This window comes from Myodes glareolus, chromosome 21 (genome assembly GCF_982192425.1).
Source record: "Myodes glareolus chromosome 21, mMyoGla1.1, whole genome shotgun sequence".
In the NCBI taxonomy this organism is placed as follows: domain Eukaryota; kingdom Metazoa; phylum Chordata; class Mammalia; order Rodentia; family Cricetidae; genus Myodes; species Myodes glareolus.
This window is the reverse complement of record NC_142046.1, coordinates 37064175-37085528: the sequence shown is the minus strand read 5'-3', so window position 1 is coordinate 37085528 and position 21354 is coordinate 37064175. Positions and strand designations below refer to the sequence as shown.

Genomic DNA, 21354 nt, shown 5'->3' with positions numbered 1-21354 from the left:
AAGGGAGATGGGAAAAACACAGTAGATGCCCTTTGGAGAAACATATAAGCATGGAGAGATGAAGAGAAGGGAGAAAGAAAGTAATGGAGGAAGGAAGGGAAAAGAATTGACTCTGCCTTATCAGACAGCAATAGACTTTGCTTTAGTTCTGATCAAAATGCCCTGAAAAGTCTCTTGTTACTTAGTTGACCTGAAGTGTTAACAATGGAGAAACTATTGGTATTACTAACTTCCAAAGAACTTTGTTTACATTTCCGAATTTCAAAGTTCTCAGTGCTAAACTATACAAAGCTATTCAAAAGTGAACTTTAATAGTTAATTTTCAGAGGCTTTTCACAATATGAAATTATTACAGAAGGTATAATATTTTGGCAGACAAGTTCAGCCATACAAGAAGATGAATCAATTGTCTGTCTGGGGTCTAATGTAACGTTGGCTGAAAATGGTTAACCTCACACAAAGTGTCCAGACAAAGCAGATTTCAAGTATTTACCAGGTAGAAATTCTTCACAAACTTGCTGAAGCTTACAATGAAGCTTTCTCAGTAGCTTTTGAAATCTGGGAAGGTAACACAAAACTTCAAAATGGCAGACAATCAGAGGGAAATGGAACTCGGGGGACTTAATACTTTTTTCATCAACAGTAGAAAAATTTTCAAATTGAATACCAATAAGAAAGAATAAATTGTCACTTAAATAATTTCATTAATTAGAGTAGAAAGATTTCACCACATTGATTAACACATGTTTAATAATCTATACATCATAAACACTCAAAAAGAAAAATTGCAACTTACTTCACTGGTTTAGTTTACCAAATACTATTCTTCATTAAGTGTTTTTGGAGTTGAGATAGTTTTAGGTTATATTAAAAATTAGTTCTGCTACATTTCAACATTCTGGAAATGATTTAGAAATAAATCAAAAACAGCATGAAACATCATTAGATTCCCACCAGCAGTTTATTAATTTATGTATAATTATCATTTGCACAAATTATTGTGAAGGAAACAAACTATCTCTGCTCAAAACAACATATTTTCTTCCTGTGATAAGAAAAAGAATTAGAATTTCTAAATGGCAAGTGAATCTCAATTTGTTATTTCAAATTATGCTTTACTTTATGATAAAGAAACAGAAAGTCTACAATTAAGCACCTGCAAGTATATTAAAAAAAACAAGCCCACATCACATGCAGAAAAATAAGCCTGTGTCTCTGAAGAGTGAAAACACCTGGTTCATCTTCTTGATTCACAGGTGAAAACTGGAATGACTGTAAGTCTTGAATTCGTACTCTTTTCTCAAAGACAAAACACAAAAAGTTTTGTCTTTAAATTTCTGAAAATATCACCCACAGTAGAAAGCAATACCATACAAGACTAATAGGAAGAAAAAATGAGGAGGTGATGGCTGACAATTTTAACCAGGTATGCCTAGCACAAATCAGCAGTGACCTTGGAAGTTTCCAAATAATATGAGCATCCTTAATATAATTTCCAAGGTAAATACACATTTTGTGTCATAGGACATTTCAGTATCAACCATATGTGCAACATGTAAAATAGTCTAGCCTTTACTCCAATGTGAATCCCTGTTTGACCTCAAACCATCACTTCCTTTCTCAATAAAATTTCTAAATATTCCACTAACACAGCTTTACTGTTTTTATTTCCCTTGCCTTCAATCCTGTATTTCACTCCTATTTATCTATTGTCACACAGGACTCAAATTTGCAGTAGCATCAGACACGGAACCTATAAGGTCTGAGAACTTTATTTCAGTCATTGATTAAGCGGGTCAGATTTACAGGGCACCTGTCAGAGTAAACGACAGGGAAGGACTGTAGACGAGGACGGCCTCTGGTACCAGTGCGCTGACAGAGCACTCATTGTGTGCAGAGCACAGCTATTAATATATTACGTGCACTGCCACCTCAACTCTACTGCAAACACAGTTATTAAGAAGGTGAAAATAAACATCTCACAGCGCTGAGGGTACTGAGTTAATGGTAGAGAAAGCATTCAGGAGAAAACCGGTGCCTGGACTGCATTTTATGCCAGCTACAGCACTGTCCTTTGTCATCCTCTTAGTCGTCTGATTTCAGAAATCTTCAGTTGTGTTGGTGAGATTCCAGACGCCACAGTCTTCAATTCATGTCCTTACCACTAACTGTTGTTACAGCTGCTCCTAGCTTGACTTTCAGAATTTTATTTTCTTCAAACCAATTAGTCATTATGCTCAAAGGTTTTGCTTAATTGCCAAGAATTTCACCATTAATAGAAAACTCAATGTATTCCTGATTTATCAAACTACATGAGATAATAGAACAAAGGTCCTTTAGACACCCCAAGTAATTATCTCAAAATCTGACATTACAGAGGCCCAAAGTTTATAACCACACAAGAACCAGACTTTCGATATGTCTCATGGTTCATTTGTTTTTCTCCTTACACTGTTACATCATAAAATACTAGGATGCAACAAAAGTACTATACTAAAGCTAAATTTTTTCTTGCGTGTACATAATATTTTTCATGCAATGTTTATTCCTAGGTGTGGAGAAAAATAATTTGTTCATTCCATTCAGTCTCTCTGCACTTTCCATTTTGGTCTCACTATAAATTGCTAACAGTATGCTTGTGTGTTGGCTGAACTGTTCATAGTTTTAAAATGCTAAAGCATTACATTGACACAAACATGCACTTCCTGCAGGTTAGAAATTTGGTCTGGGAGCCATCTGGATGCTCACACTATTAGGACTGACGAGGGCATCTTTAAAATACTCTCTTTGATCAGCAACAAAATCAAAGCATTAGTCCAAATGATAAGGACAGTGAAAATTCGGAGAGTAGCTGCCAAATTGACATGGTCACAGCTTCACATCTGTGTACTACAGAAATGGCCGTCCTCATCCATCAACCCTTCTGTGAGTATGTGCAGAAATCGGATAATCAGAGTAGCCAGAATAATTTAATAATTCAGGTGACTAGAAAATTTCTACTGTACTATCCTGAAACCAATTCAAAGTGTTGTTTGAAATTATTGTTAAGAGCTTAAAAAGTGTCAGAAAAACAGAAGTTAAACATCCATTAAATAATGATTTATTAAAAGTGCTTTGTTTTTTAAAGAAATAAAGATAATTGCCTTTAATTATATGTAAATAAAGCCATAACTAATGAAAAATTCTATTAAGCAGCCCTATATGAAAAATGATTATTATCAATTAAGAAACTAAAGATGCATGGGTCTGACATACGAGGCAATCTGTTAGGTTAAAAAAAAAGTATCAAGTCACTGTTATCAGTGCAATGTTATCAAGGCAATAACATCCACCTTCATGCTAAAGAATAATTAGAAATTATAATGATGGTAATTTGTCTTAGAATTAAACATATCTAGAAAATATGCAATTTATTCTCAGTGAAAATGGTAGATCCAGCTTCACAAAATAGATGCACATTAGAGTCTAATTGAGACTGGGCATTAGAACATGAGAACATATTAAAGATGAGAAAATAAGTCAGATGGTGGTGGTGCTCGCCTTTAATCCTAGCATTTGGGAGGCAGAGGCAGGCAGATCTCTGAGAGTTTGTGGTCAATCTGATCTATAAAATGAACTTCAGGACTCTAGGACATCCAGGGTAGCTACACAGAGAAAATCTGTCTTGAAAAGAATAAATAAATATCTCAGAAACGTTCTAGAGAGTTCATCCATAATTTTTATCAGGACTTGAACCCAATGCTGTTTTTTAAGGCCAATAATATAGTAGAAAACCAGTGACAATTAATAGATCTGGTGACAACAGCCCCAAGAGTTCATATTTTTTAATATGACACATTCCATACTCAACAGAATCACTGTGATGGAATCACTTTAAATATTTATCTGCTCTACAATGGAAAATTCAGATTCAGACTATGATCCTGCATCTGAGTGACTCAAGAAAGTGACTGAAGTTTGAGACAATCTGGACGGCGCATAAGAAATGATGCCCACGTGTGTACATTAAGAGAACAACTTTGTCCCCTCCCCCCCAAAAAAGTTTCCAAAATACTGCAAATATTATCTGATTATTTCGGAACACCCCCCATTTTGCCATCTTTCCCTCCTATAGTCACTATTTGTTATCTTCCAAACATTGTGGATAACGCCATAAACTGTTATTTCCTTTATTAACTACACACACTATCCGTCCAGTAGATCTCATTTGTGCAGCTGTAATCTGTTTCAAGCCATTCTCCTTTCTCCAACATCTATATGTACACTTTCAATATGGTGGTTCCACTCCATTCTAAAGTGATGATTGCCTTCCTGTTTATGCAGCTGAACATAAAGCAAAAGTTGAAAATCGGGAAGTACCACTTATATTTAATTAACACTGACGATGTCAGAGCCAATCAATATTCTATGGCTATTTAATCACTTTTTGTATGTTCTATTTTCTTCTGGAGATTTCAATCATTCTTTTTTTAATGTATCTTCCAAGAATGCCTTAAGTGTTAAATGATTTGTCATGTCATTGTTTCCCAATATCTTACTGCCAACGAAAGCCCTTATTCCTGTACCCATCCTGCTCCAGATTGAAACACTAAGAACTGAGTGCTTTGAGGATGACTTTACTGAGGTCACACCATGTTTATCTCTTTTATTAGGCTTTATTTGGCTTTTACCTGGAGTTAACTTTGTAAGAATGGTTGTATCAAAAAAACAATATCCTTTGTTTAGCTCTAACTTAGATTTATAATGAATTGATCTTACATTTTCTCAAAATGCTCTCTTTGCCCACTCTGCACATGTATTAATATTTAGTAGGCTGTGGAATTCTGCGTTGCAAATATCTTGCTTAAGAAATTTGGGAAATTAGATTCATTCATACTTGATGTTTACTTTGTGTTTTCATACTCAAATTTGAGTAAGGAAGTCATACTCTAAAAAGATTCACTATATTTTACTTTCTCCATATTTTGTTGATTTTGTTATTGAAGAAATTTCTGTATTTGAAATTATAGGTTTTTCTAAGCAAGTTTGGAGAACTGTCAATTTGAAGATATTCATTTTAATTTTATAAGTTTTTATTTACTTATTTATTTTTCTTACTTACTTCTCTTATTTTCTTATTGCTTCATTTCTATATCACCCCCTTGTTTTGTGTATAAATGTAAATGATCATGAATTGTTTCAAATGTCAAAATTTTACTTTCTTACTTTCAGTATTTTAAAAGGTCAGTTAGTTACACTTTTTCCTTTGGCTTGGTCTTTCTTTTTAATTTTTTGTACTGTATATGTATATATATATTATACATATACATATATATATATATTATATATATATGTCTGTATATATATAATTACTTCTAAACTATCTGTTGATCATTGATAGCTGTTAGGTCCAAGCCAGTCAGGTTCCCAATACTAAAAGGGGACACTGGGTCTCAATCACAACCAAAATAAATAAATAAATAAATAAATGTAATTGATACCTACTGAAATCAATTTTCTTCAGTGTAATATTACTGTATGTCAAGCACACTCCGCTCGGGCCCAGTGCCTGGGAAGAGTTGACCAAAACAAAATGATCTTCATGGAAGTTTTGTTTTCTGGACTTTGGGGGGAGGGGTACTTTTTCTTTTATTAGTCTTTGGTTATTTTGATTTTCATCATCAAACTTTTTGTTGTTTTTGTCTTTTAAAGAAATAAAACATAAAGTTGTGTTAGGAGGAAGATTGGGAGAATCTGAGAGAAGTTGGGAGAGGGGAAAATAGTATCAAGATACATTGATAAAAAAATTAAGAATAAAATTAAGATTAAAAAATGGAAGAAAAAGCTAATATGATTGTTCAGGTCTGTCATTCTGTCATTTAAGAACTGAAGCATAAGGACAAGAGGATTACTGCAAGGCTGAGGCCAGCCTTGATAAGTTCAAGAGTTAAGTCTCTCTCTCTCTCTCTCTCCTCTCTCTCTCTCTCTCTCTCTCTCTCTCCCTCTCTCTCTCTCTCCTCTCTCTCTCTCCTCTCTCTCTCTCTCTCTCTCTCTCTCCTCTCTCTCTCTCCTCTCTCTCCTCTCCCCCCCCCCTCTCTCACACACACACACAGAGAGAGAGAGAGGAGGAAAAAAAAAATAAAATCAAAGAACAAAAAATGATGGTCACTCAGTCACTCTGTTTGACTGGCTTGAACCCTTTGCTTTCAGATAATCTGAAAGCTGATCCTTGAGCTACAGGGTCAGAATTATCAGGGCCTTGTCTATGACCCTAAGACCCACCCTCATTGCACACTGTTACTTCACAGTTTATGGGATTTCATTAGTTTATCTTGAGGGGTGAGTGATCTGGTGAGAAGGAGGGGAAAATCTAGCCTCAGTTGTATTTATAATTAATGCAGTTAGTGAGTAGAAGGTAGGCGAGTCCATCTATTATTTGATTATTTCTTTCAGTCCTCTTGCCTTATTTCTAACCTACCTTTTATGACATTATTGAGCCTTGAGAGATCTTTGGCACAGTAGATTCATCAACTTCAGATCACTCCCAAAGCTCCCCAGATACCTCTTCCTTGCTTTTTCTCCAAACTAATAACCATTTCACCTGTCAGCCTTTTAATGCAATGCTTGATTGAATGAGAATTTAAGGTCTCATCTTAAATTGAGGACTCAACCCCCCAAAACCCCATTCAGTAATGTAATGAAACTACTCCTAAAATGTCAAAATGAAGAAAGGCCAAGAACAAACTAATACCCTGATGTTTATCAATGCATAAACAACAGAAATGATATTTTTCATAATAAGTGCACATCTGCCATGATCTTAAGGTACACATGGTAAAGTTGCTACTCTGACTTCATGTTTCTAGAATATTTTATTCTCAGACCTTTCAGTGAAAAAGGCCACAACAGATTAACATCCCCCCCAAAAAAATGACTGAAAGAAAGAACACCAAATTTCCAAATTATTTAATGAGATGTTTGCAAGTCTCTTACATTTGTGGAGGTTATTTTTCTTTACAGAAGGAATGGAAGTGTTGCTATTCTACTTCAATAAAAATCTTACATGGATAATAAGAATGTGTGTATTGTAGGAGTAAAATGGACTCATTGTGGCCAGCAACAGCCAATGAAGTGTCTCATAACTAACAATTCAGTGTGCTAATTCAGTTGCACCATCCAATTACCTACAATTCATCTCAACTTAGGCACAACGAGAAGAGTCTTTTAAAATCTATGGCAAAATGTCTGTTTTAGTATTTCAAGTAGGGGAAATAGCATCTAGTCTCTTAAGTAGATGGGACTACAGAACATAAATAATTAAAAGTGTGCATCACAATCTATCAATATCATAACGAATTTTTGACAAGAAGTCAATAATCTACGCTTGGTAATGAAATATACATTGTTTGTTATAAAACGAAAATCTGACCAAGAAAATAGGGAGCCATGTGTCAGTTGGAATTGGCATATCCACAAATAACAGCATTCCTCCAGAGCCATGAGCCAGCCAAATGCCAAGTGACCACAGGGCCCAAGTACAGAATTCTAAAAGTAGAAAAAGGTAATGAGATGTGAATTTAGCATCCCCAGCCTCCTGTTAAATGACCCAGATGCAAAAGCTCTCGAGTCTGTTTCGTACCTACACAGAGACCGGATGATTAAATGAACAGAAGCTGCTTTTTATTTACTTGATTTTTAACAGACTGGAGATTGCCAGTCTATAATTTAGCCCTGCTACATGAGCAGTTACAAAGCATAGAAGGAAGATAATTTAAAGTAGAGAGAGCCATGAAGAAAAGGATAGAAAGGGAGGACTCCAGGAAAAAAAGAAAAGTAACTCTGAGAAATTATATGTACAGTGTTTGCATTTAAAAGAACAAGAGGCAAGTGTAAATTCTTTAGTGTAAGACCTGAACTGTGGTCAGTGACAAGCTATCTTCTTATTTGATAAGGAACTGCCAAAAGGTCAAAGAAATAAAAGTCAGAAGAGTCATTAAAAGTAAGGGAATTTTTCTTTTACAATATAAGTAATTATATATTAGTGCTGAAATTAAATCATAATAGAATAGCTCATTAAAAAACATTTCAGAAAATCCAGCATGGTTTTCACAACCTTTTCTCATAAATATAAATAAATTCTAATGTAATTTAAATAATTTGTCAGAGGTAATTTAGGAAAATAAGCTATGTCTTAGTTGCTTCCATTATATATAAACACCTTATTTATGGGCATTCTTAACCCATCGCAAGTGAAAAGGAAGAAAAATGATGCCTAAAGTTATAAGTAACAGTCCTAATGTAGAAGACAGAGGGAAAATTCTGGCAACATATTCTTCTGTGTTTGCCCAGGACACAGACTGACATCACCTTGGTGATGCCCACTTGTAGCTAACTACTGCAAAGGAGCCACGCATTTCCATCTTCCCGTCATTTCTGCAGTCAGACGTGTGGGAACCTGAGACCAAATCAATTGTTACCATCTTCTCTGGGTCTCCATTTTATTACACAGTCTCACAATCAAAACGGAAATGGAAGACGCTGTAGGTGCCATGCCCCACTGAATCACAGTTATGGTAACCATGCTGCTCTCCAATATGTGGGTGCCTGGGGAAGCAGGATGTGATTGTGGCTCAGATTAATAAAACTTTCCAAGAACAATCCAGAGAATAAAACGTTCTGTGATCAATTTCCCTCTATTAACTAAAGTAGTTAAATTAAAAAAGTAAAGTGCAATGCCAAAAAAGAAGCAGAAGGAGCTAAATCTATTCAAGTGAAAGAACTATTCTTTAGTATTCAATTCTTTTCTCTAAGTTGGTGTTAAAATGTCCACCATTACTAAGTGATTATAATATAAGTGAAAGTTTTAAATTATTTTTACCATGCAAAAGAAAAGATCGCATGGAGTTGACATTATATTTTTATTAATGAAAATGTCAATCTGAGACAGGAATAATGGATGTCATTCTTAGCCCTAACACAGATTAGCTATGAGATTCTAGTCAGCCCATCCTTATATGACTGTTACAATGATGCAATATGTTAAAAAAAAAAACCCTACCAGGTATTTCCTTACCATATTCTGAATACAATCTATGCATGTAATAATTTTCTGCAATTTTATCAACTATAACTCAATTTACCACTTTTAATTGTTCCTTAGATAAGTTGGAGGCTGGAGAGATGGCTCAGGTTAAGAGCATTGCCTGCTCTTCCAAAGGTCCTTAGTTCAATTCCCAGCAACCACATGGTGGCTCGCAACCATCTATAGTGAGGTCTGGTGACCTCTTTCTGGCTTGCAGGAATATAGACAGACAAACTATTGCATACATAATAAATAAATAAATAAATAAATAAATTTTAAAAAAGATAAATTGGAGAGGATGTGTTTCATGTAGTTTTGTTGTTTAAATTTTCTTTCTTGAAACTAAGGGTTCTCTTCTTGATAGTCACATAAATCTCATCCTCTTTATATGAAACTAATTATATAATAAACCCTTAGAAAGAAATTAAATCAGTCATAATGCTTCAGATCTACAAGAAGCAGCATAATCATCCTCTTATGATCAAACCCCATTTATTAATAGCAAAAATACATGGATTGCTTATAGAAACAGGATAATTAATATAAGACAAGAGGCAAAGTTGACAATTACAACTATGTGATATTATTTGGATGGTTTTGATTTGGTAGGATTGTATTTAAATTCTTTCTGTTTGCTGTGTCTTCTCGCCCTTAGTATTATGTTCAGAAGGTGATGAACAGGTTAATAACACTCTGCCTTTAATGTTCTACATAAATTCGAATAAGATTTGGTGACAATGCAATGTAATCTAACTAAGGAAACAATCCCAGTTAATTCTCTACGGTGTTAAAATCCTGAAAGCATATACCTTGGACAGCTCCCAACCATGCACACAATGATCACTTCCTTAAGAATTAAAGAAATAAAAAGGGAAGCAACAGGATGGTTAAGGAGGGGAGGGATGAGGTAGGAGAGCAATGAAAGAGATATCTTGATAGAGAGAACCACCATGAGGTAGGGAGAAACCTGGTGCTAGGAAAATTCCCAGGAATGCACAAGCACTAGGCCCAGCTCCAGAAACCCAGTTGAAGAGAAAGGGAAGGGGATATTACAGCAAGGGAGGTCAAGATCATGATGGAGAAATCAATAGAGACAGCTGAACCAAGCTCGTGGAAAATCATGAACTCAAGACCCACTGCTTTGGAGCCTCCATGGGATCGAACTAGACTCTCCATATGTGGGAGACAGTAGTGAAGCTAGGACTATCTAAGGGGCCCCTGGCAGTAGGACCAGGCTCTATCCCTTGTGCATGAGCTAACTTGTTGAAGTCTATTCCCCATGGTGCAATGCCATGCTCAGCCTTAATGCAGGGGGGCGGGGCTTGGTTCGTACCAATTTAACGTGCCAATTTGTTAATTCCTCATTGGAGCCCTTACCCATTGAGAGAAGTGGATGGGAGGTAGGCTAAACAGGAAGAAGTGGAAACAGAAGGAGGAGTGGGAGGGAGAACTGTGAGTGAAATGTAAAATAAAATTAAAAAATAAATTAAAATTAATTTAAAAAGAGAACAAAAAAAGAGACAAATGAAAAGGTCTGAGGGCCTGAAGATGGCTCCTAGGTTAAAAGCACTTTTTGCTCTAGCAGAAAACCCAAGTTCCATTCCCAGATCCACATCAGATATCACATAGACACCTGTGACTCCAGCTCTAGCGGATCTGACACCCTCTTCTGAACTCTGGCAGGCAAACTGATTCCTATAATTTCAGTCACAATCCTTATGTGGAAGTTGGAGGACAAAGTTCAAGCAACATGTTCTTTGGTGCTTGCCACACAGGGTTCTTGTCCCAGGACATGCATGAATACTATGTTGGTGACACTGGCTTATGGTTAACTACAACAAAGGAGCCACTCATTCCTATCTAGTTATGTGTGCACATGCCTACACACAACACACATATACACACATCTAAAAACAAATAATTTTTCATTAAAGAAAGCCTGAGCATTTAATGTAGATATTTTATCTCAAATAACAGGACGTAATTGAAAATATTCTTATGTATGTGTTAGTCACTGCCCTTTGCAGCCTGTTATAAGCTATCTTGGGGGCATTAATCACTAACATGGAAATACTGTAAGCAGCAGATACTTTGAAACTGAGTTGAGTTGTGTTGTGAGAATAACTGAATACAGAAAGATAGGTAGTAAGGTCTCTTGGTGGTCTGTCAAGACTACACATGATAACAGTTGAGTAATGCTGCATTCTTAAAGGAAAAGCACTTCTACAATTATTGTTTTAGGCCTATCAAAGGATCTGTAATAACTTTTAAAAGAATTTAAACTTAAAAAAGCATGTCCCAAAAGCACTGTGAAATCCAGAAAGAAAACAAAATAAATGAATAAATTAAATACATAAATAAATGGCCATAGTGACATTAGAGCAGACATTTGTTAAAATCATGAAGATTTCATTAGCCACCTGTCATGCGTCCCTAGCCAAAAAAAGGTAAGAACAATTAAATACATTACTATACACACTGAAAACACAGACTTGGGCCTAAATATGAATAAAGAAGAAAGAAAGGCAAATGTATAAACTTTAATTTATATTTTTAGCTCTCAGATAACTTATAATGTTGCACATAAATGGCCAGCTATTACTAAATTGACATAGATAGCCATTTCCCAAAATGTTTTGAATTCCATTTCACAATGGAAACCTAAATTCTTCAGATTTTATCACAAGATTTTAATTAAAAACCATACCTGAAGATAAGAATTGCAAGTAGAAATCTAATTTATTAAAAAGGCCCTAAGATAAGAATTGTAAATAAAAATCTAATTTATTAAAAGCACATTTCATCAAATTATGCAATGGCATAATGTAGCTGTATTTTATGTATATGTGTGTGCCATTTGGTTAGGTAGAATGTTGCTTTAAGAAAAGTCATTATAGAGTTTCTTCAATCAATTTAGTACATATAGTTAACTATTTTCTGTATCGTGGTGTTCTTTCTGATAACAAAAACAGAAAGACAAATTAGAAGCAAAGTCTAGCTGAAATTCTTTGATAAGTAGGCACACAGTCATTCAAACTTAATGATCCTGTCAGATCCCATTAGATTTAAGATGTCTACACTTTCCCACTGACAGATACACAACCCCAAGAAGGTGATACTGGAAGTCACAGTCAACACTGTGTTACTATCAGAGTTGTAACTTAGAGCATTATAGCTACCAAGGCAAATCCATCAAAAGACACAGCTCTAAGAACTGTCTATATCCATAAACACAATGACCATCTATCAGAAACAGGATTATCACTTTCTTTACATAATGAGATTTAATTCTACTAGTGCCTTGCTCTCAATTTGTTTCTTCTAGAACTATTTGTCCAATTTTAAAAACTAAAAACACTTATTTATTGCTTCTACTTTCATTATTCCTAAAATGTCCACATTTTCATAAGCTCACAGTACCAAATAAGTCATCTCACTTTAAGAATACTGAATAGAAAGAAATGTTCATGCTGCAAATATCACTTGTAAAAGCAAGCATTGCCAGATGAAATGCATTCCATTCTGATAAAACTGCTTAACCTGAAATGAATTCACATGAAGTTTAACAGTTAATTGGGCAAATAGATAAGAAATTAGAAAGCTTCTCAACCAATGCCAGAATTTCCATTTTTGTTGTCCTTGTTGTGTTTAAACACAAATTAGGGTAGAAGATAGCATCAAGTAATTTACAAGTCATATTTTAAGGCACAAATGTTTAAACATGCTTCTGCATAGAAATGGTGGTTTATTGTTTGAAGTGGTGGTGAGTATGGCATTAAGAAAGAACTATGAAAGTTCACCATTCAATCAGTCTGCAAAATACCCATAAGCTCGTAGCATCACACCTCTCAGAGACACTTGAAGCAGCAAGGAATCTATAAACTATTTAAGGTAAGTGATTATTCGGCATTCAGATTAATCTGTAGCTCCCAAATACTTTAAACTGATACCTCTGCTCTTTACATTAAAGAACTTTCACCTCAAAAACAATGAACACAATCACCCAAAGTGATGTCACATCTTATTTCACTTTTAGATAGGAAGGTTGAATGACACCCCTCAGAACCTCTAACTTCATCACAGTATCTACCAAGTTAATGACTTGCAGAGAGAGGTAAAAGCTTGCATTAGGATGAGCAAGAAAGAAGCAGAAAATTCTGAACCCACACCCTCACTTCTTAGTGTTCAACTCTCCCTTCCAGAAGACTAACAGAAACAAAAATGCAGAAGTAAATTTCATTTCAAGTATGACGGTCCATTAGCATAACTGGGTGACATAGAATCTTAACGTGACCTGCACTCTAATCCATTAACCAAGTTTCCAAATACTTGCTTTTCCACACTCCTGGAGAGTGAGAGTCTACATATCTGGGACAACATCCAGTTCCACTTGAGACTTTCTGTGTCTGACCTAATGTACACTGGCAACACCCTGTAATTGCTTAGGAGAAGATTCCTTTCCTTTTCCTGGAAAACTGGTCTGACACATAGGATGTCCAACAAAGAAAATAATTCAAAGCATATGTTTAAACATGCATGAGCAGCCTGCAATTCTCAATTCTCAACAACAACAAAAATTCTCCATGGAATCCTGATAATCAGGGCAAAAAGGGAGCTGAGAAGTCCTGGTTTATGGCAAATCATAAAGGGAAAATACATGTTTCTTAAACCTTCAAAACCTGAATTAGGCTGTGGACATCTGTCGATCTCTGAAGTCAATAAAAAGAGTGTTTCAGTATAAAGATTCTAAATCTGCAGCAGAGGAAGACTTTGCAGAGACCAGGAAGGAATTGATTTGTAATGCAGTTGCAAAAGTCAATGAGGAAAGGGAAAGAATGGAGTGACAAAGAGAGAAAGACCCCTGGAGGTGAGAAGTCCAAAGTGAAGACCAGAACAACAAGCAGGTTTATTTTAACACTAGAGGACATGAACACAAACACATAAAGGCGCGCGCGTCTGTGTGTGTGTGTGTGTGTGTGTGTGTGTGTGTGAGAGAGAGAGAGAGAGAGAGACAGAGACAGAGACAGAGACAGAGAGAAAGAGAGAGAGAGAGAGAGAGAGAGAGAGAGAGAGAGAGATTGAGAGATTTTGAGCAACAAATTCGTGAAAACCTTAGGATCCCAAGGAAAAAACGTCATAGGAGTGGTCAAGTACCCTTAATCCTGCAAATAAATCAGGCTTTTCTGGTAAGAGAGGGTGGCGTGGCGCATCTCAAGGGGACTCTGCTCTCCTAAAGGCTGAGTGTGAAACAGATGAGGCAGAGCTACCTTCACCTGCTCCAATACCTCTACATGAGAGCGTCCACCCTTTTGACATTTGCCTTGCCTGCATTCCAAAGATTCTATGTTTGCCCACCTACTGACTCTTATCCCGTAGCTATCAGTAAAGCTGGAAATGAAGATTCTGCACCTGGGAATTCAACTAACCACAGTCAAGACACGGGGGGATTCTCATTCTCACACACCATTGGCTGGGCAGACCTGAAGCCTCAGCAGCTGGGTTCCTGTAGTGCTGTGTCCTTGGACCCCGGGTGGGGAGGCTGGAGCGACACCCTCCATTCTGGTCCCTGAGCCCCTCATTCAGCTCCAAGGCAGCCCAGATGCAGGAAGGCTGCTGCACTCCCGCCTTCCTATGGGCGCAGAGTAATGGGGGTGGGTGGGTATGCATCTGGGGGCTTCCAGAGGAAAAAAAGCACCTATGAATCGGGGAATTGGGAGCTAGGAAAGAGACAGGGAAAAGGAGGAGAAAGAGAGAAAAGGGGAAAGTGTGCAAGAGAGACACATGAAACAAACAGTACAGCAGAGACGTAGTCTGGCTCAAAGAAAGACCAGAGCAAATAGAATGAAAGAGAAACAGACACAAGGAGGAATACAAGGGGACCAAAAGCCAGAAAGAAAATCAGATCTACAAAATGAGTCAGAGATAGACATACGCGGGGGAAAATAAGAGACTGAGGAGACTAGAACATAGACAGAAAGAGTTTTCTGTCAAGGAAGACATTCAAGTGCCAGAGCGAGCGTGCCTGGTGTCATGAGTAGTAGCACCGGCAACATAGCACCCTGGGGTGTCCGCAACTGGGAAAGAAAGTTGCCTAGCAAGAGACTCTAAGGCAACGGAGAGCGCCCCCAGGGCGTGGATGAGGACCAACACGCGCCAGCTCAGAGGGTAGTAGCAGAAAAAGCTTAGCGGAGGGCTGGTGGCTGCAGAAAGTTGCGAGCTTCCCATCCTACCGCCGCACCTGCAAGTCGCCGCGGGCGTGCGTGCACAGAGGACCCGGGAGACAGACTCTCCAGGTCCACGCGCTCCCCCTGCCCCTGTCGGGTTGAGGTTCTGAGCATTGTCACTCACGGCGGGACTTTGCAACGCCCAGCCGGACTCTCCAGCAGTCCGAAAGGGGCCGTCCCAAACCGGGAGAGAGAGCAAGAGAGAGAGAGAATGAGACCTGGTCTGGTGGCTGAGGATCCCGCGGTGAGAGCTCGGCGGTCCGCGCTTGGGATGCTGTCAAGACCGAGATTTGCCGGCGGCCAGCTGCGCCGAGAGCGGTGCTCACCTGGAACCCGCACCGCTCGCAGCCCGGGCTCCCGCCCGCGTCTCTCTTCACACTTCTCCTTCGCGGCGGCGAGCAGAACAAGGCGGCCCCGGCCTCGGCCAGCGCCGGAGACGCTCCCACATAGCGCGACGAGCGGCCGTGAAGCTCGGCAAGCGCGACCAGGGGGCGCCCAGGCCGAGGAGGAGCAGGAGACGGAGCGGGGCTCCTAGCACATTGTCACCTCGACAGAGCCGCCTGCCACCGCCGCCGCCTGGTCACTTGGCCCCCGCCCCCCTCTGCCGGGCCCTCCCCCTCCCGCAGCCCCAGCCCGGAGGCCTGTCACTGGGCTAGGATCATTTACGTAACCAGCACCCCGGCCCTCCTCCCGCCCGGCTCCCGCTCCTCCCCGGGCTGGGGAGCTGAGCACCCGAGCGCGCTCCAGCTGCTCCCGGAGCCGCGGCTCCTGCGAGGCGCACAAGTCCCGCGATACTTGCTAGGCACGGCCCCCAAGAGCAACTGTGGGGTCCGCTCCTAGCTCCTAGCCCCGGAGAGTGTGTGCCCATCCCTGCTAGCTCTGACTCTCCCCCGACCCCGCACCCCGCTCCAGGCGCAAAGCCCAACTGCGGTGCCCCATGCTTGCCGGTGAGCCAGCCAACCTTGGAGAGGGATACCAGGGACCTGGGGACTGCCCTCGGGGAAAGTTCCATAAACCGCACCCTGGTGGTCAGCTCTCTGGTAGAGAGATGCTGCCAGGAACTTAAGGCTTGGGCTCTGAAGCAGGAAAGATGGACACACTTTGGCCTCTTGTTCTTTAAGGCTTAGACTCCCTAGTAGGATCCTAGGGTTCACTGCCCCCCAGCGATCTGTAAAAGAACTCAATTGCAGAGTGAGCACTCTCTTGTAATCTTTAAGGTGGAGTGGGGGACAAGGAAAAAGTGGGGCTTTGAATTTCTTTATTCTTCGGGAAGGTGTAGTCGACCACCCACGCACGCACACACACAATCTCGCCCACACCTCTAAGTATCAGAAAGCTTGAATAGCTAAATTAATGTGTAGTGTAATGTAACAGAAGATCCGCTGCTCTAAACGGCGTTAAAATATATGTAGCATTTTAGAACAGTGTCTGGCACAAGGCACAGATCAAATACTCAAAGATTAGAATCTGAAAGATTCCCTGGAAGCCTATTCCTCGCTGCCATGTGGGGGTCTGAGGAAAACTGGGTTTGCCGGGTTGAAAGACCTGCTTGGGTTTTCAGTCACTACTTTGACCATTGATGTTGGCCAGGTTTATTTGCTTGTTAATTTTATTTTTAAAAAGAGGTGAAAAGGGCAATTTCTTCTTACAGTATTCTTATGTGGCATGACTTATTTGGAACATTAGGGAAGGATGCGACAGCTACTTCAAAAGTATTAAGAGTCATATTGTACAAACATGTAATGCTATTAATTATAACGTAGTGTGTCGATGATGTTCTTGATTATACTCAGGAGTAGCAATTTCTAGAGACGTAGCTTTGCATCTTTTCATGAATTAATTATAAATCTAAATTAGTCTGTTAACAACATTAAACGCTTCTTCTATATTGTCATATCACATCACTATTAATATGAAATATCAGTCCACAATTCTAGCTACTAGAGAAGCCAAGGCAGGAAGATGACTTGAACCCAGCTGTTCAAAACAAGCCAGGACAGCACAGCAATCCCTGTCTCAAAAGAAAATGTAGCATTAGATCTGCAACATTCAACACAGGCACTTTAAGTATATGTGATAGGACACAAGGTTCCACTGCTAACGCAAGTAGTCTCAAGAATTGGTCTCTATTATGCTCTCTGTTATGCGGACTTGTGACTTCCAAATGCTGATATCAGGCCGTTTACCTCTGTGACATGAGAAATGCCATAGACCAACAAATAGAAGATTACTGTTCAAATACTGGGACAATAACTTACCCTCATGTGTGTCCTTGAGAGACATTATAGCCCCCACCTTAGCATTTGTCATCACTGTAAAAAGAAGCAATGCCATTTCACAGTCTCTGTAATAATACTTAACTCGGACAAGATTCATAAATCTAGTTGGCAAAACTTATATATGTAACTGGTATTTATGTAGTCCCAACGTGTCTTCTAGAAATTATTAGTTTTTGCTGCATAACACATTATCTGAAGAGTTAGTGGCCTAAAACAATAAACATCTGTAATATCTCCAAGTTCTCTGGTTTGTCAAGGCTTTTTTTTTTTCCTGGGCAGGCTCAGCTTAATTAGTCTATGTCTTGATAGGGAAACTGCAAAGAAATATTGTATAGGAGAATGAGAAGCCTTTAAGGCTATGTTTGTATCCTAATATGGATTCTTAATTACAATAAGATAAAAAATTTCCTTGCAGTGAATAAATCTGGACATCCCATTTCTCCAAGTGAACAAAGTTAGAATCGCAAAATAATACCCAAACCTTGTGACCTGATGCACAGAAGAACAAAGTAACATAGTTTATTTCAAGCTCCAGACCTGACATGACAAAACCAAAACTTTGAGAACTGCCACTGTGATGAAGGTCCCTGAAAAGTTAAGGAGATATTCCATACCAAATAAGAATAAAATAGAGGACTTCCAAGTTCTGAAAGTCAAGAAAGGCTGGAGAGGTGGCTCAGTAGTAAAAAGAATATATTGCTCTTCTGGGGGACCTGAGTTCAGTTCCTAGTGTTCACTTAGCTGTCTCACAGTCTTAAGCACAACCTAACAGGAGCTCCAAATCACCAGAAATTTCTGGCTTTCTAGGCCACCTGTGCTTATACCCCCATACATGCCCATTCCCATAATTTAAATTATTTTTAAAACCTTTTAAAAATAAAAATAATGGAATATTTGGAGATAAAAATGGCATACATTGTGTACATTTTTTGCAGATGATCCAGAAATATCTATAGAGGGAATCGTGACACAAACCAAGAATCTCTTTTGTAGCAATTTGTGAAATTCATTTAAGGTTACATAAATGAAAATAGATTTCAACATCATTGTTTACCTCACAAGCAGATTGAACATTGAAATTTAAATGAATAGTTTGAAAGTAGTAAAAGCTCACAATGCAAAGTTTTTGAAATGTAAATATAGAAAATTATCTTAAATAAAAGAGACAATATTGCAGAAATTTGTTTAAATAATGAGAATGGTCAGTATTTTACTATTAATTGACTATACGACATTGTTACTACTTTGAGAAACAAAGCAAAGCCAATGATAGGGAATTAAAACCTACAGTAGCACATTCTGTGAATAACCAAGGCTTATTAAAATGGGAAGCAATGTATGAGTTAGTGTGTTGCTGAAATTAAGTTGCCAAAAATTGGGAAATAATTAGGAATAAAGGAAAAAAGGTTATAACACTCTAACTATACAAGATTATATGACTGCGAGAACAGAAAAGTCATCATCAAAAAAAAAAAAACAGAAAGAACTGTGCATTATAAAATGGACATCTAGTATTTTTAATTTTAAATGTTAGGAATTTCTCAGTACTTCTAAGTAATAAAATAAAATTTCTATAATTCTCTTGAATTAGTTAATTTTCTATTGCTGTGATAGAACACCATGTCTAAGGCAACTTTTAGAAGGAAGGGTATATTGGAGACTTACACTTCTGGAGGGCTAAAGTTCATTATCATCACAACAGGGGAATGTGGCAGGAGGCAGGCATGACATCTAGACATGGAAACTCAGAGCTGAGGTCTTACCTCCCCACACAACAGAACAGAAAACAGAGAGAGCACTGGAAATTATGCAAGACTTCGGAACCCTCAAAGTCTGTTCCCAGTGACACTCTTCCTGCAGTAGGACCACAGGTCTTAAAGCTATCCACACCTGTAAAAATAATGTAACCTGTGAGGGAGCAAGAATTCAGATACCTGAGACTATTTCATTCAAAACATTACAGCTCTATATGAGATTTTATAACCTGGGGTCATTTTTTTTTTCTGTAATACTTACTGTAGTGGTTTGAATAAGAAAGCCCCTCCCCATGTGCTTAAAATTTTTACTACATGAGTTCCAACTGGTGGAACTGTTTGGGAAAGATTAAAAAGTGCAACATGGTAGAAAAGTTGTCACTGAAATGCAAGTTTTGAATTTTCAAAACCCAATGCCTTTCTCGGTTCTTTCTACCTCATGTTTGTTCTCAGCAATGGCTCCAGTGCCATGTCTGACTGCCTGCTGCCATGCTCCTTGCAATGATGGTCGTTGATTTCAACCCTCCTCAATTGTAAAGCCCAAATAAACCCTTCCTTCTAAAGTTGCCCTTGTGGTATCTTATCACAACAATAAAAATTTAACTAAGATATTTATTATGAACTTAACACTGGGTAAGTGTGGAAGATTAATAAGGAAATAAGGACAAGCCTGATGGAAGTTTAATGTAGCTATTTGCTCAATAATTATACACAGATTTCTTACAATATGGCAACTACTTCTTAGACAGTTAGAATATTAGAATGATTTAAAACATGTCAATACTTTCATGAATGTTACAGCTTGAAAAATATGTCATAAAAATGAACAACTATGGGTTTATATGAAGTAGCAGTAGATTCTTGAAGAATTGTAAAACAAGTGATGAGAGGCGTTTTGGGGGCCGCCAGTTACCGTCCAGCCATGGCCAAGTCCAAGAACCACACCACACACAACCAGTCCCGGAAATGGCACAGAAATGGCATCAAGAAACCGCGGTCACAAAGATACGAATCTCTCAAGGGGGTCGACCCCAAGTTCCTGAGGAACATGCGCTTTGCCAAGAAGCACAACAAGAAAGGCCTGAAGAAGATACAGGCGAATAATGCAAAGGCCATGAGTGCCCGAGCAGAGGCCATCAAGGCCCTGGTGAAGCCCAAGGTGGTGAAGCCCAAGGTGCCAAAGGGCCCCACCCGCAAACTCACCCGGCTCGCGTTGATTGCTCACCCCAAGCTTGGGAAGCGGATTAGAAGCTATATGGCCAGGGGTCGTAGGCTCCAAAAAACAAAACCCAAGGTTCAAGCCAAGGCAGAGGCCTCAGCTGCAGCTCAGGCTCCCAAAGGTGCCCAGGCCCCTGTGAAGGACCCATAAAAAAGGTCTCAGTCTGCCAATGTGAAGACAGATGGACTGGTGTGAATATCTACACAGTATTTGCAGATGATCAGGACCTTATGCTGTTTTTACAAATAAACTTGAGGCAAGATCAATTAAAAAAAAAAAAACAAGTGATGAGATGAACTTTGCAGCTAGTGTACTGTTAGTGGTTCCTAGACATGTCATGAAATACTAATCATCTTGTTTATTAGAAGTTGTCACATAGTATGATCTCATGTTTTCAGAGTCTTTTAATACATAACCTCTGTTTAAGAGAACTTACCAAGGGTTCCAAAAAGAATTATTTAAGTGTGCAACTAAAAATGTGTCCATTATTTGTGGAGCAGGAAGGACATTGGTCCAAGCCTTTTAGTAGGCATACCTACCCTCAGGTAACAATGCAAAGTTCTTCCAACATAAAATCATGTAATTCCATCCCGTGTGCCATTAGTTTATTATTATTTTGGTAGCCTTATCAACAGCAGACTGGCATTCTAATAGATGAGCATCTTCAAATCAAACTTTATTATTACCTGACAAAATTGATATCTTTTGCAGTTCAATAAATGTTAACTGTTGTACTGATACCCTAAAGTTGTTTCAATTTCAACGCATGTTACATAAAGCACTATATCTTTTACATAGTGGAAAATTTATATTTCTT

General features: G+C 38.5%; 1 protein-coding gene and 1 pseudogene across 6 annotated transcripts in view; one reads left to right on the top strand and one right to left on the bottom strand.

Moving 5' to 3' along the window:
* The window catches only part of Galnt13 (polypeptide N-acetylgalactosaminyltransferase 13), a 560713-nt gene extending 544889 nt beyond the window's left edge, over window positions 1-15824 (bottom strand). For 2 of the 6 annotated variants that reach the window (XM_085681123.2, XM_085681120.2), the window contains exon 1: window positions 15504-15821. The gene's annotated coding sequence lies outside the window, so the exon portion shown is untranslated. Of the gene's footprint in view, window positions 1-15503 lie in introns of all 6 variants that reach the window. The other 4 variants (XM_085681125.2, XM_085681124.2, XM_085681127.2 and 1 more) reach the window with 3 other exon arrangements.
* A 4373-nt stretch (window positions 15825-20197) lies between these two features.
* Window positions 20198-20799, top strand: LOC148118713 (large ribosomal subunit protein eL29 pseudogene; annotated as a pseudogene).
* Window positions 20800-21354: the final 555 nt, after the last annotated feature.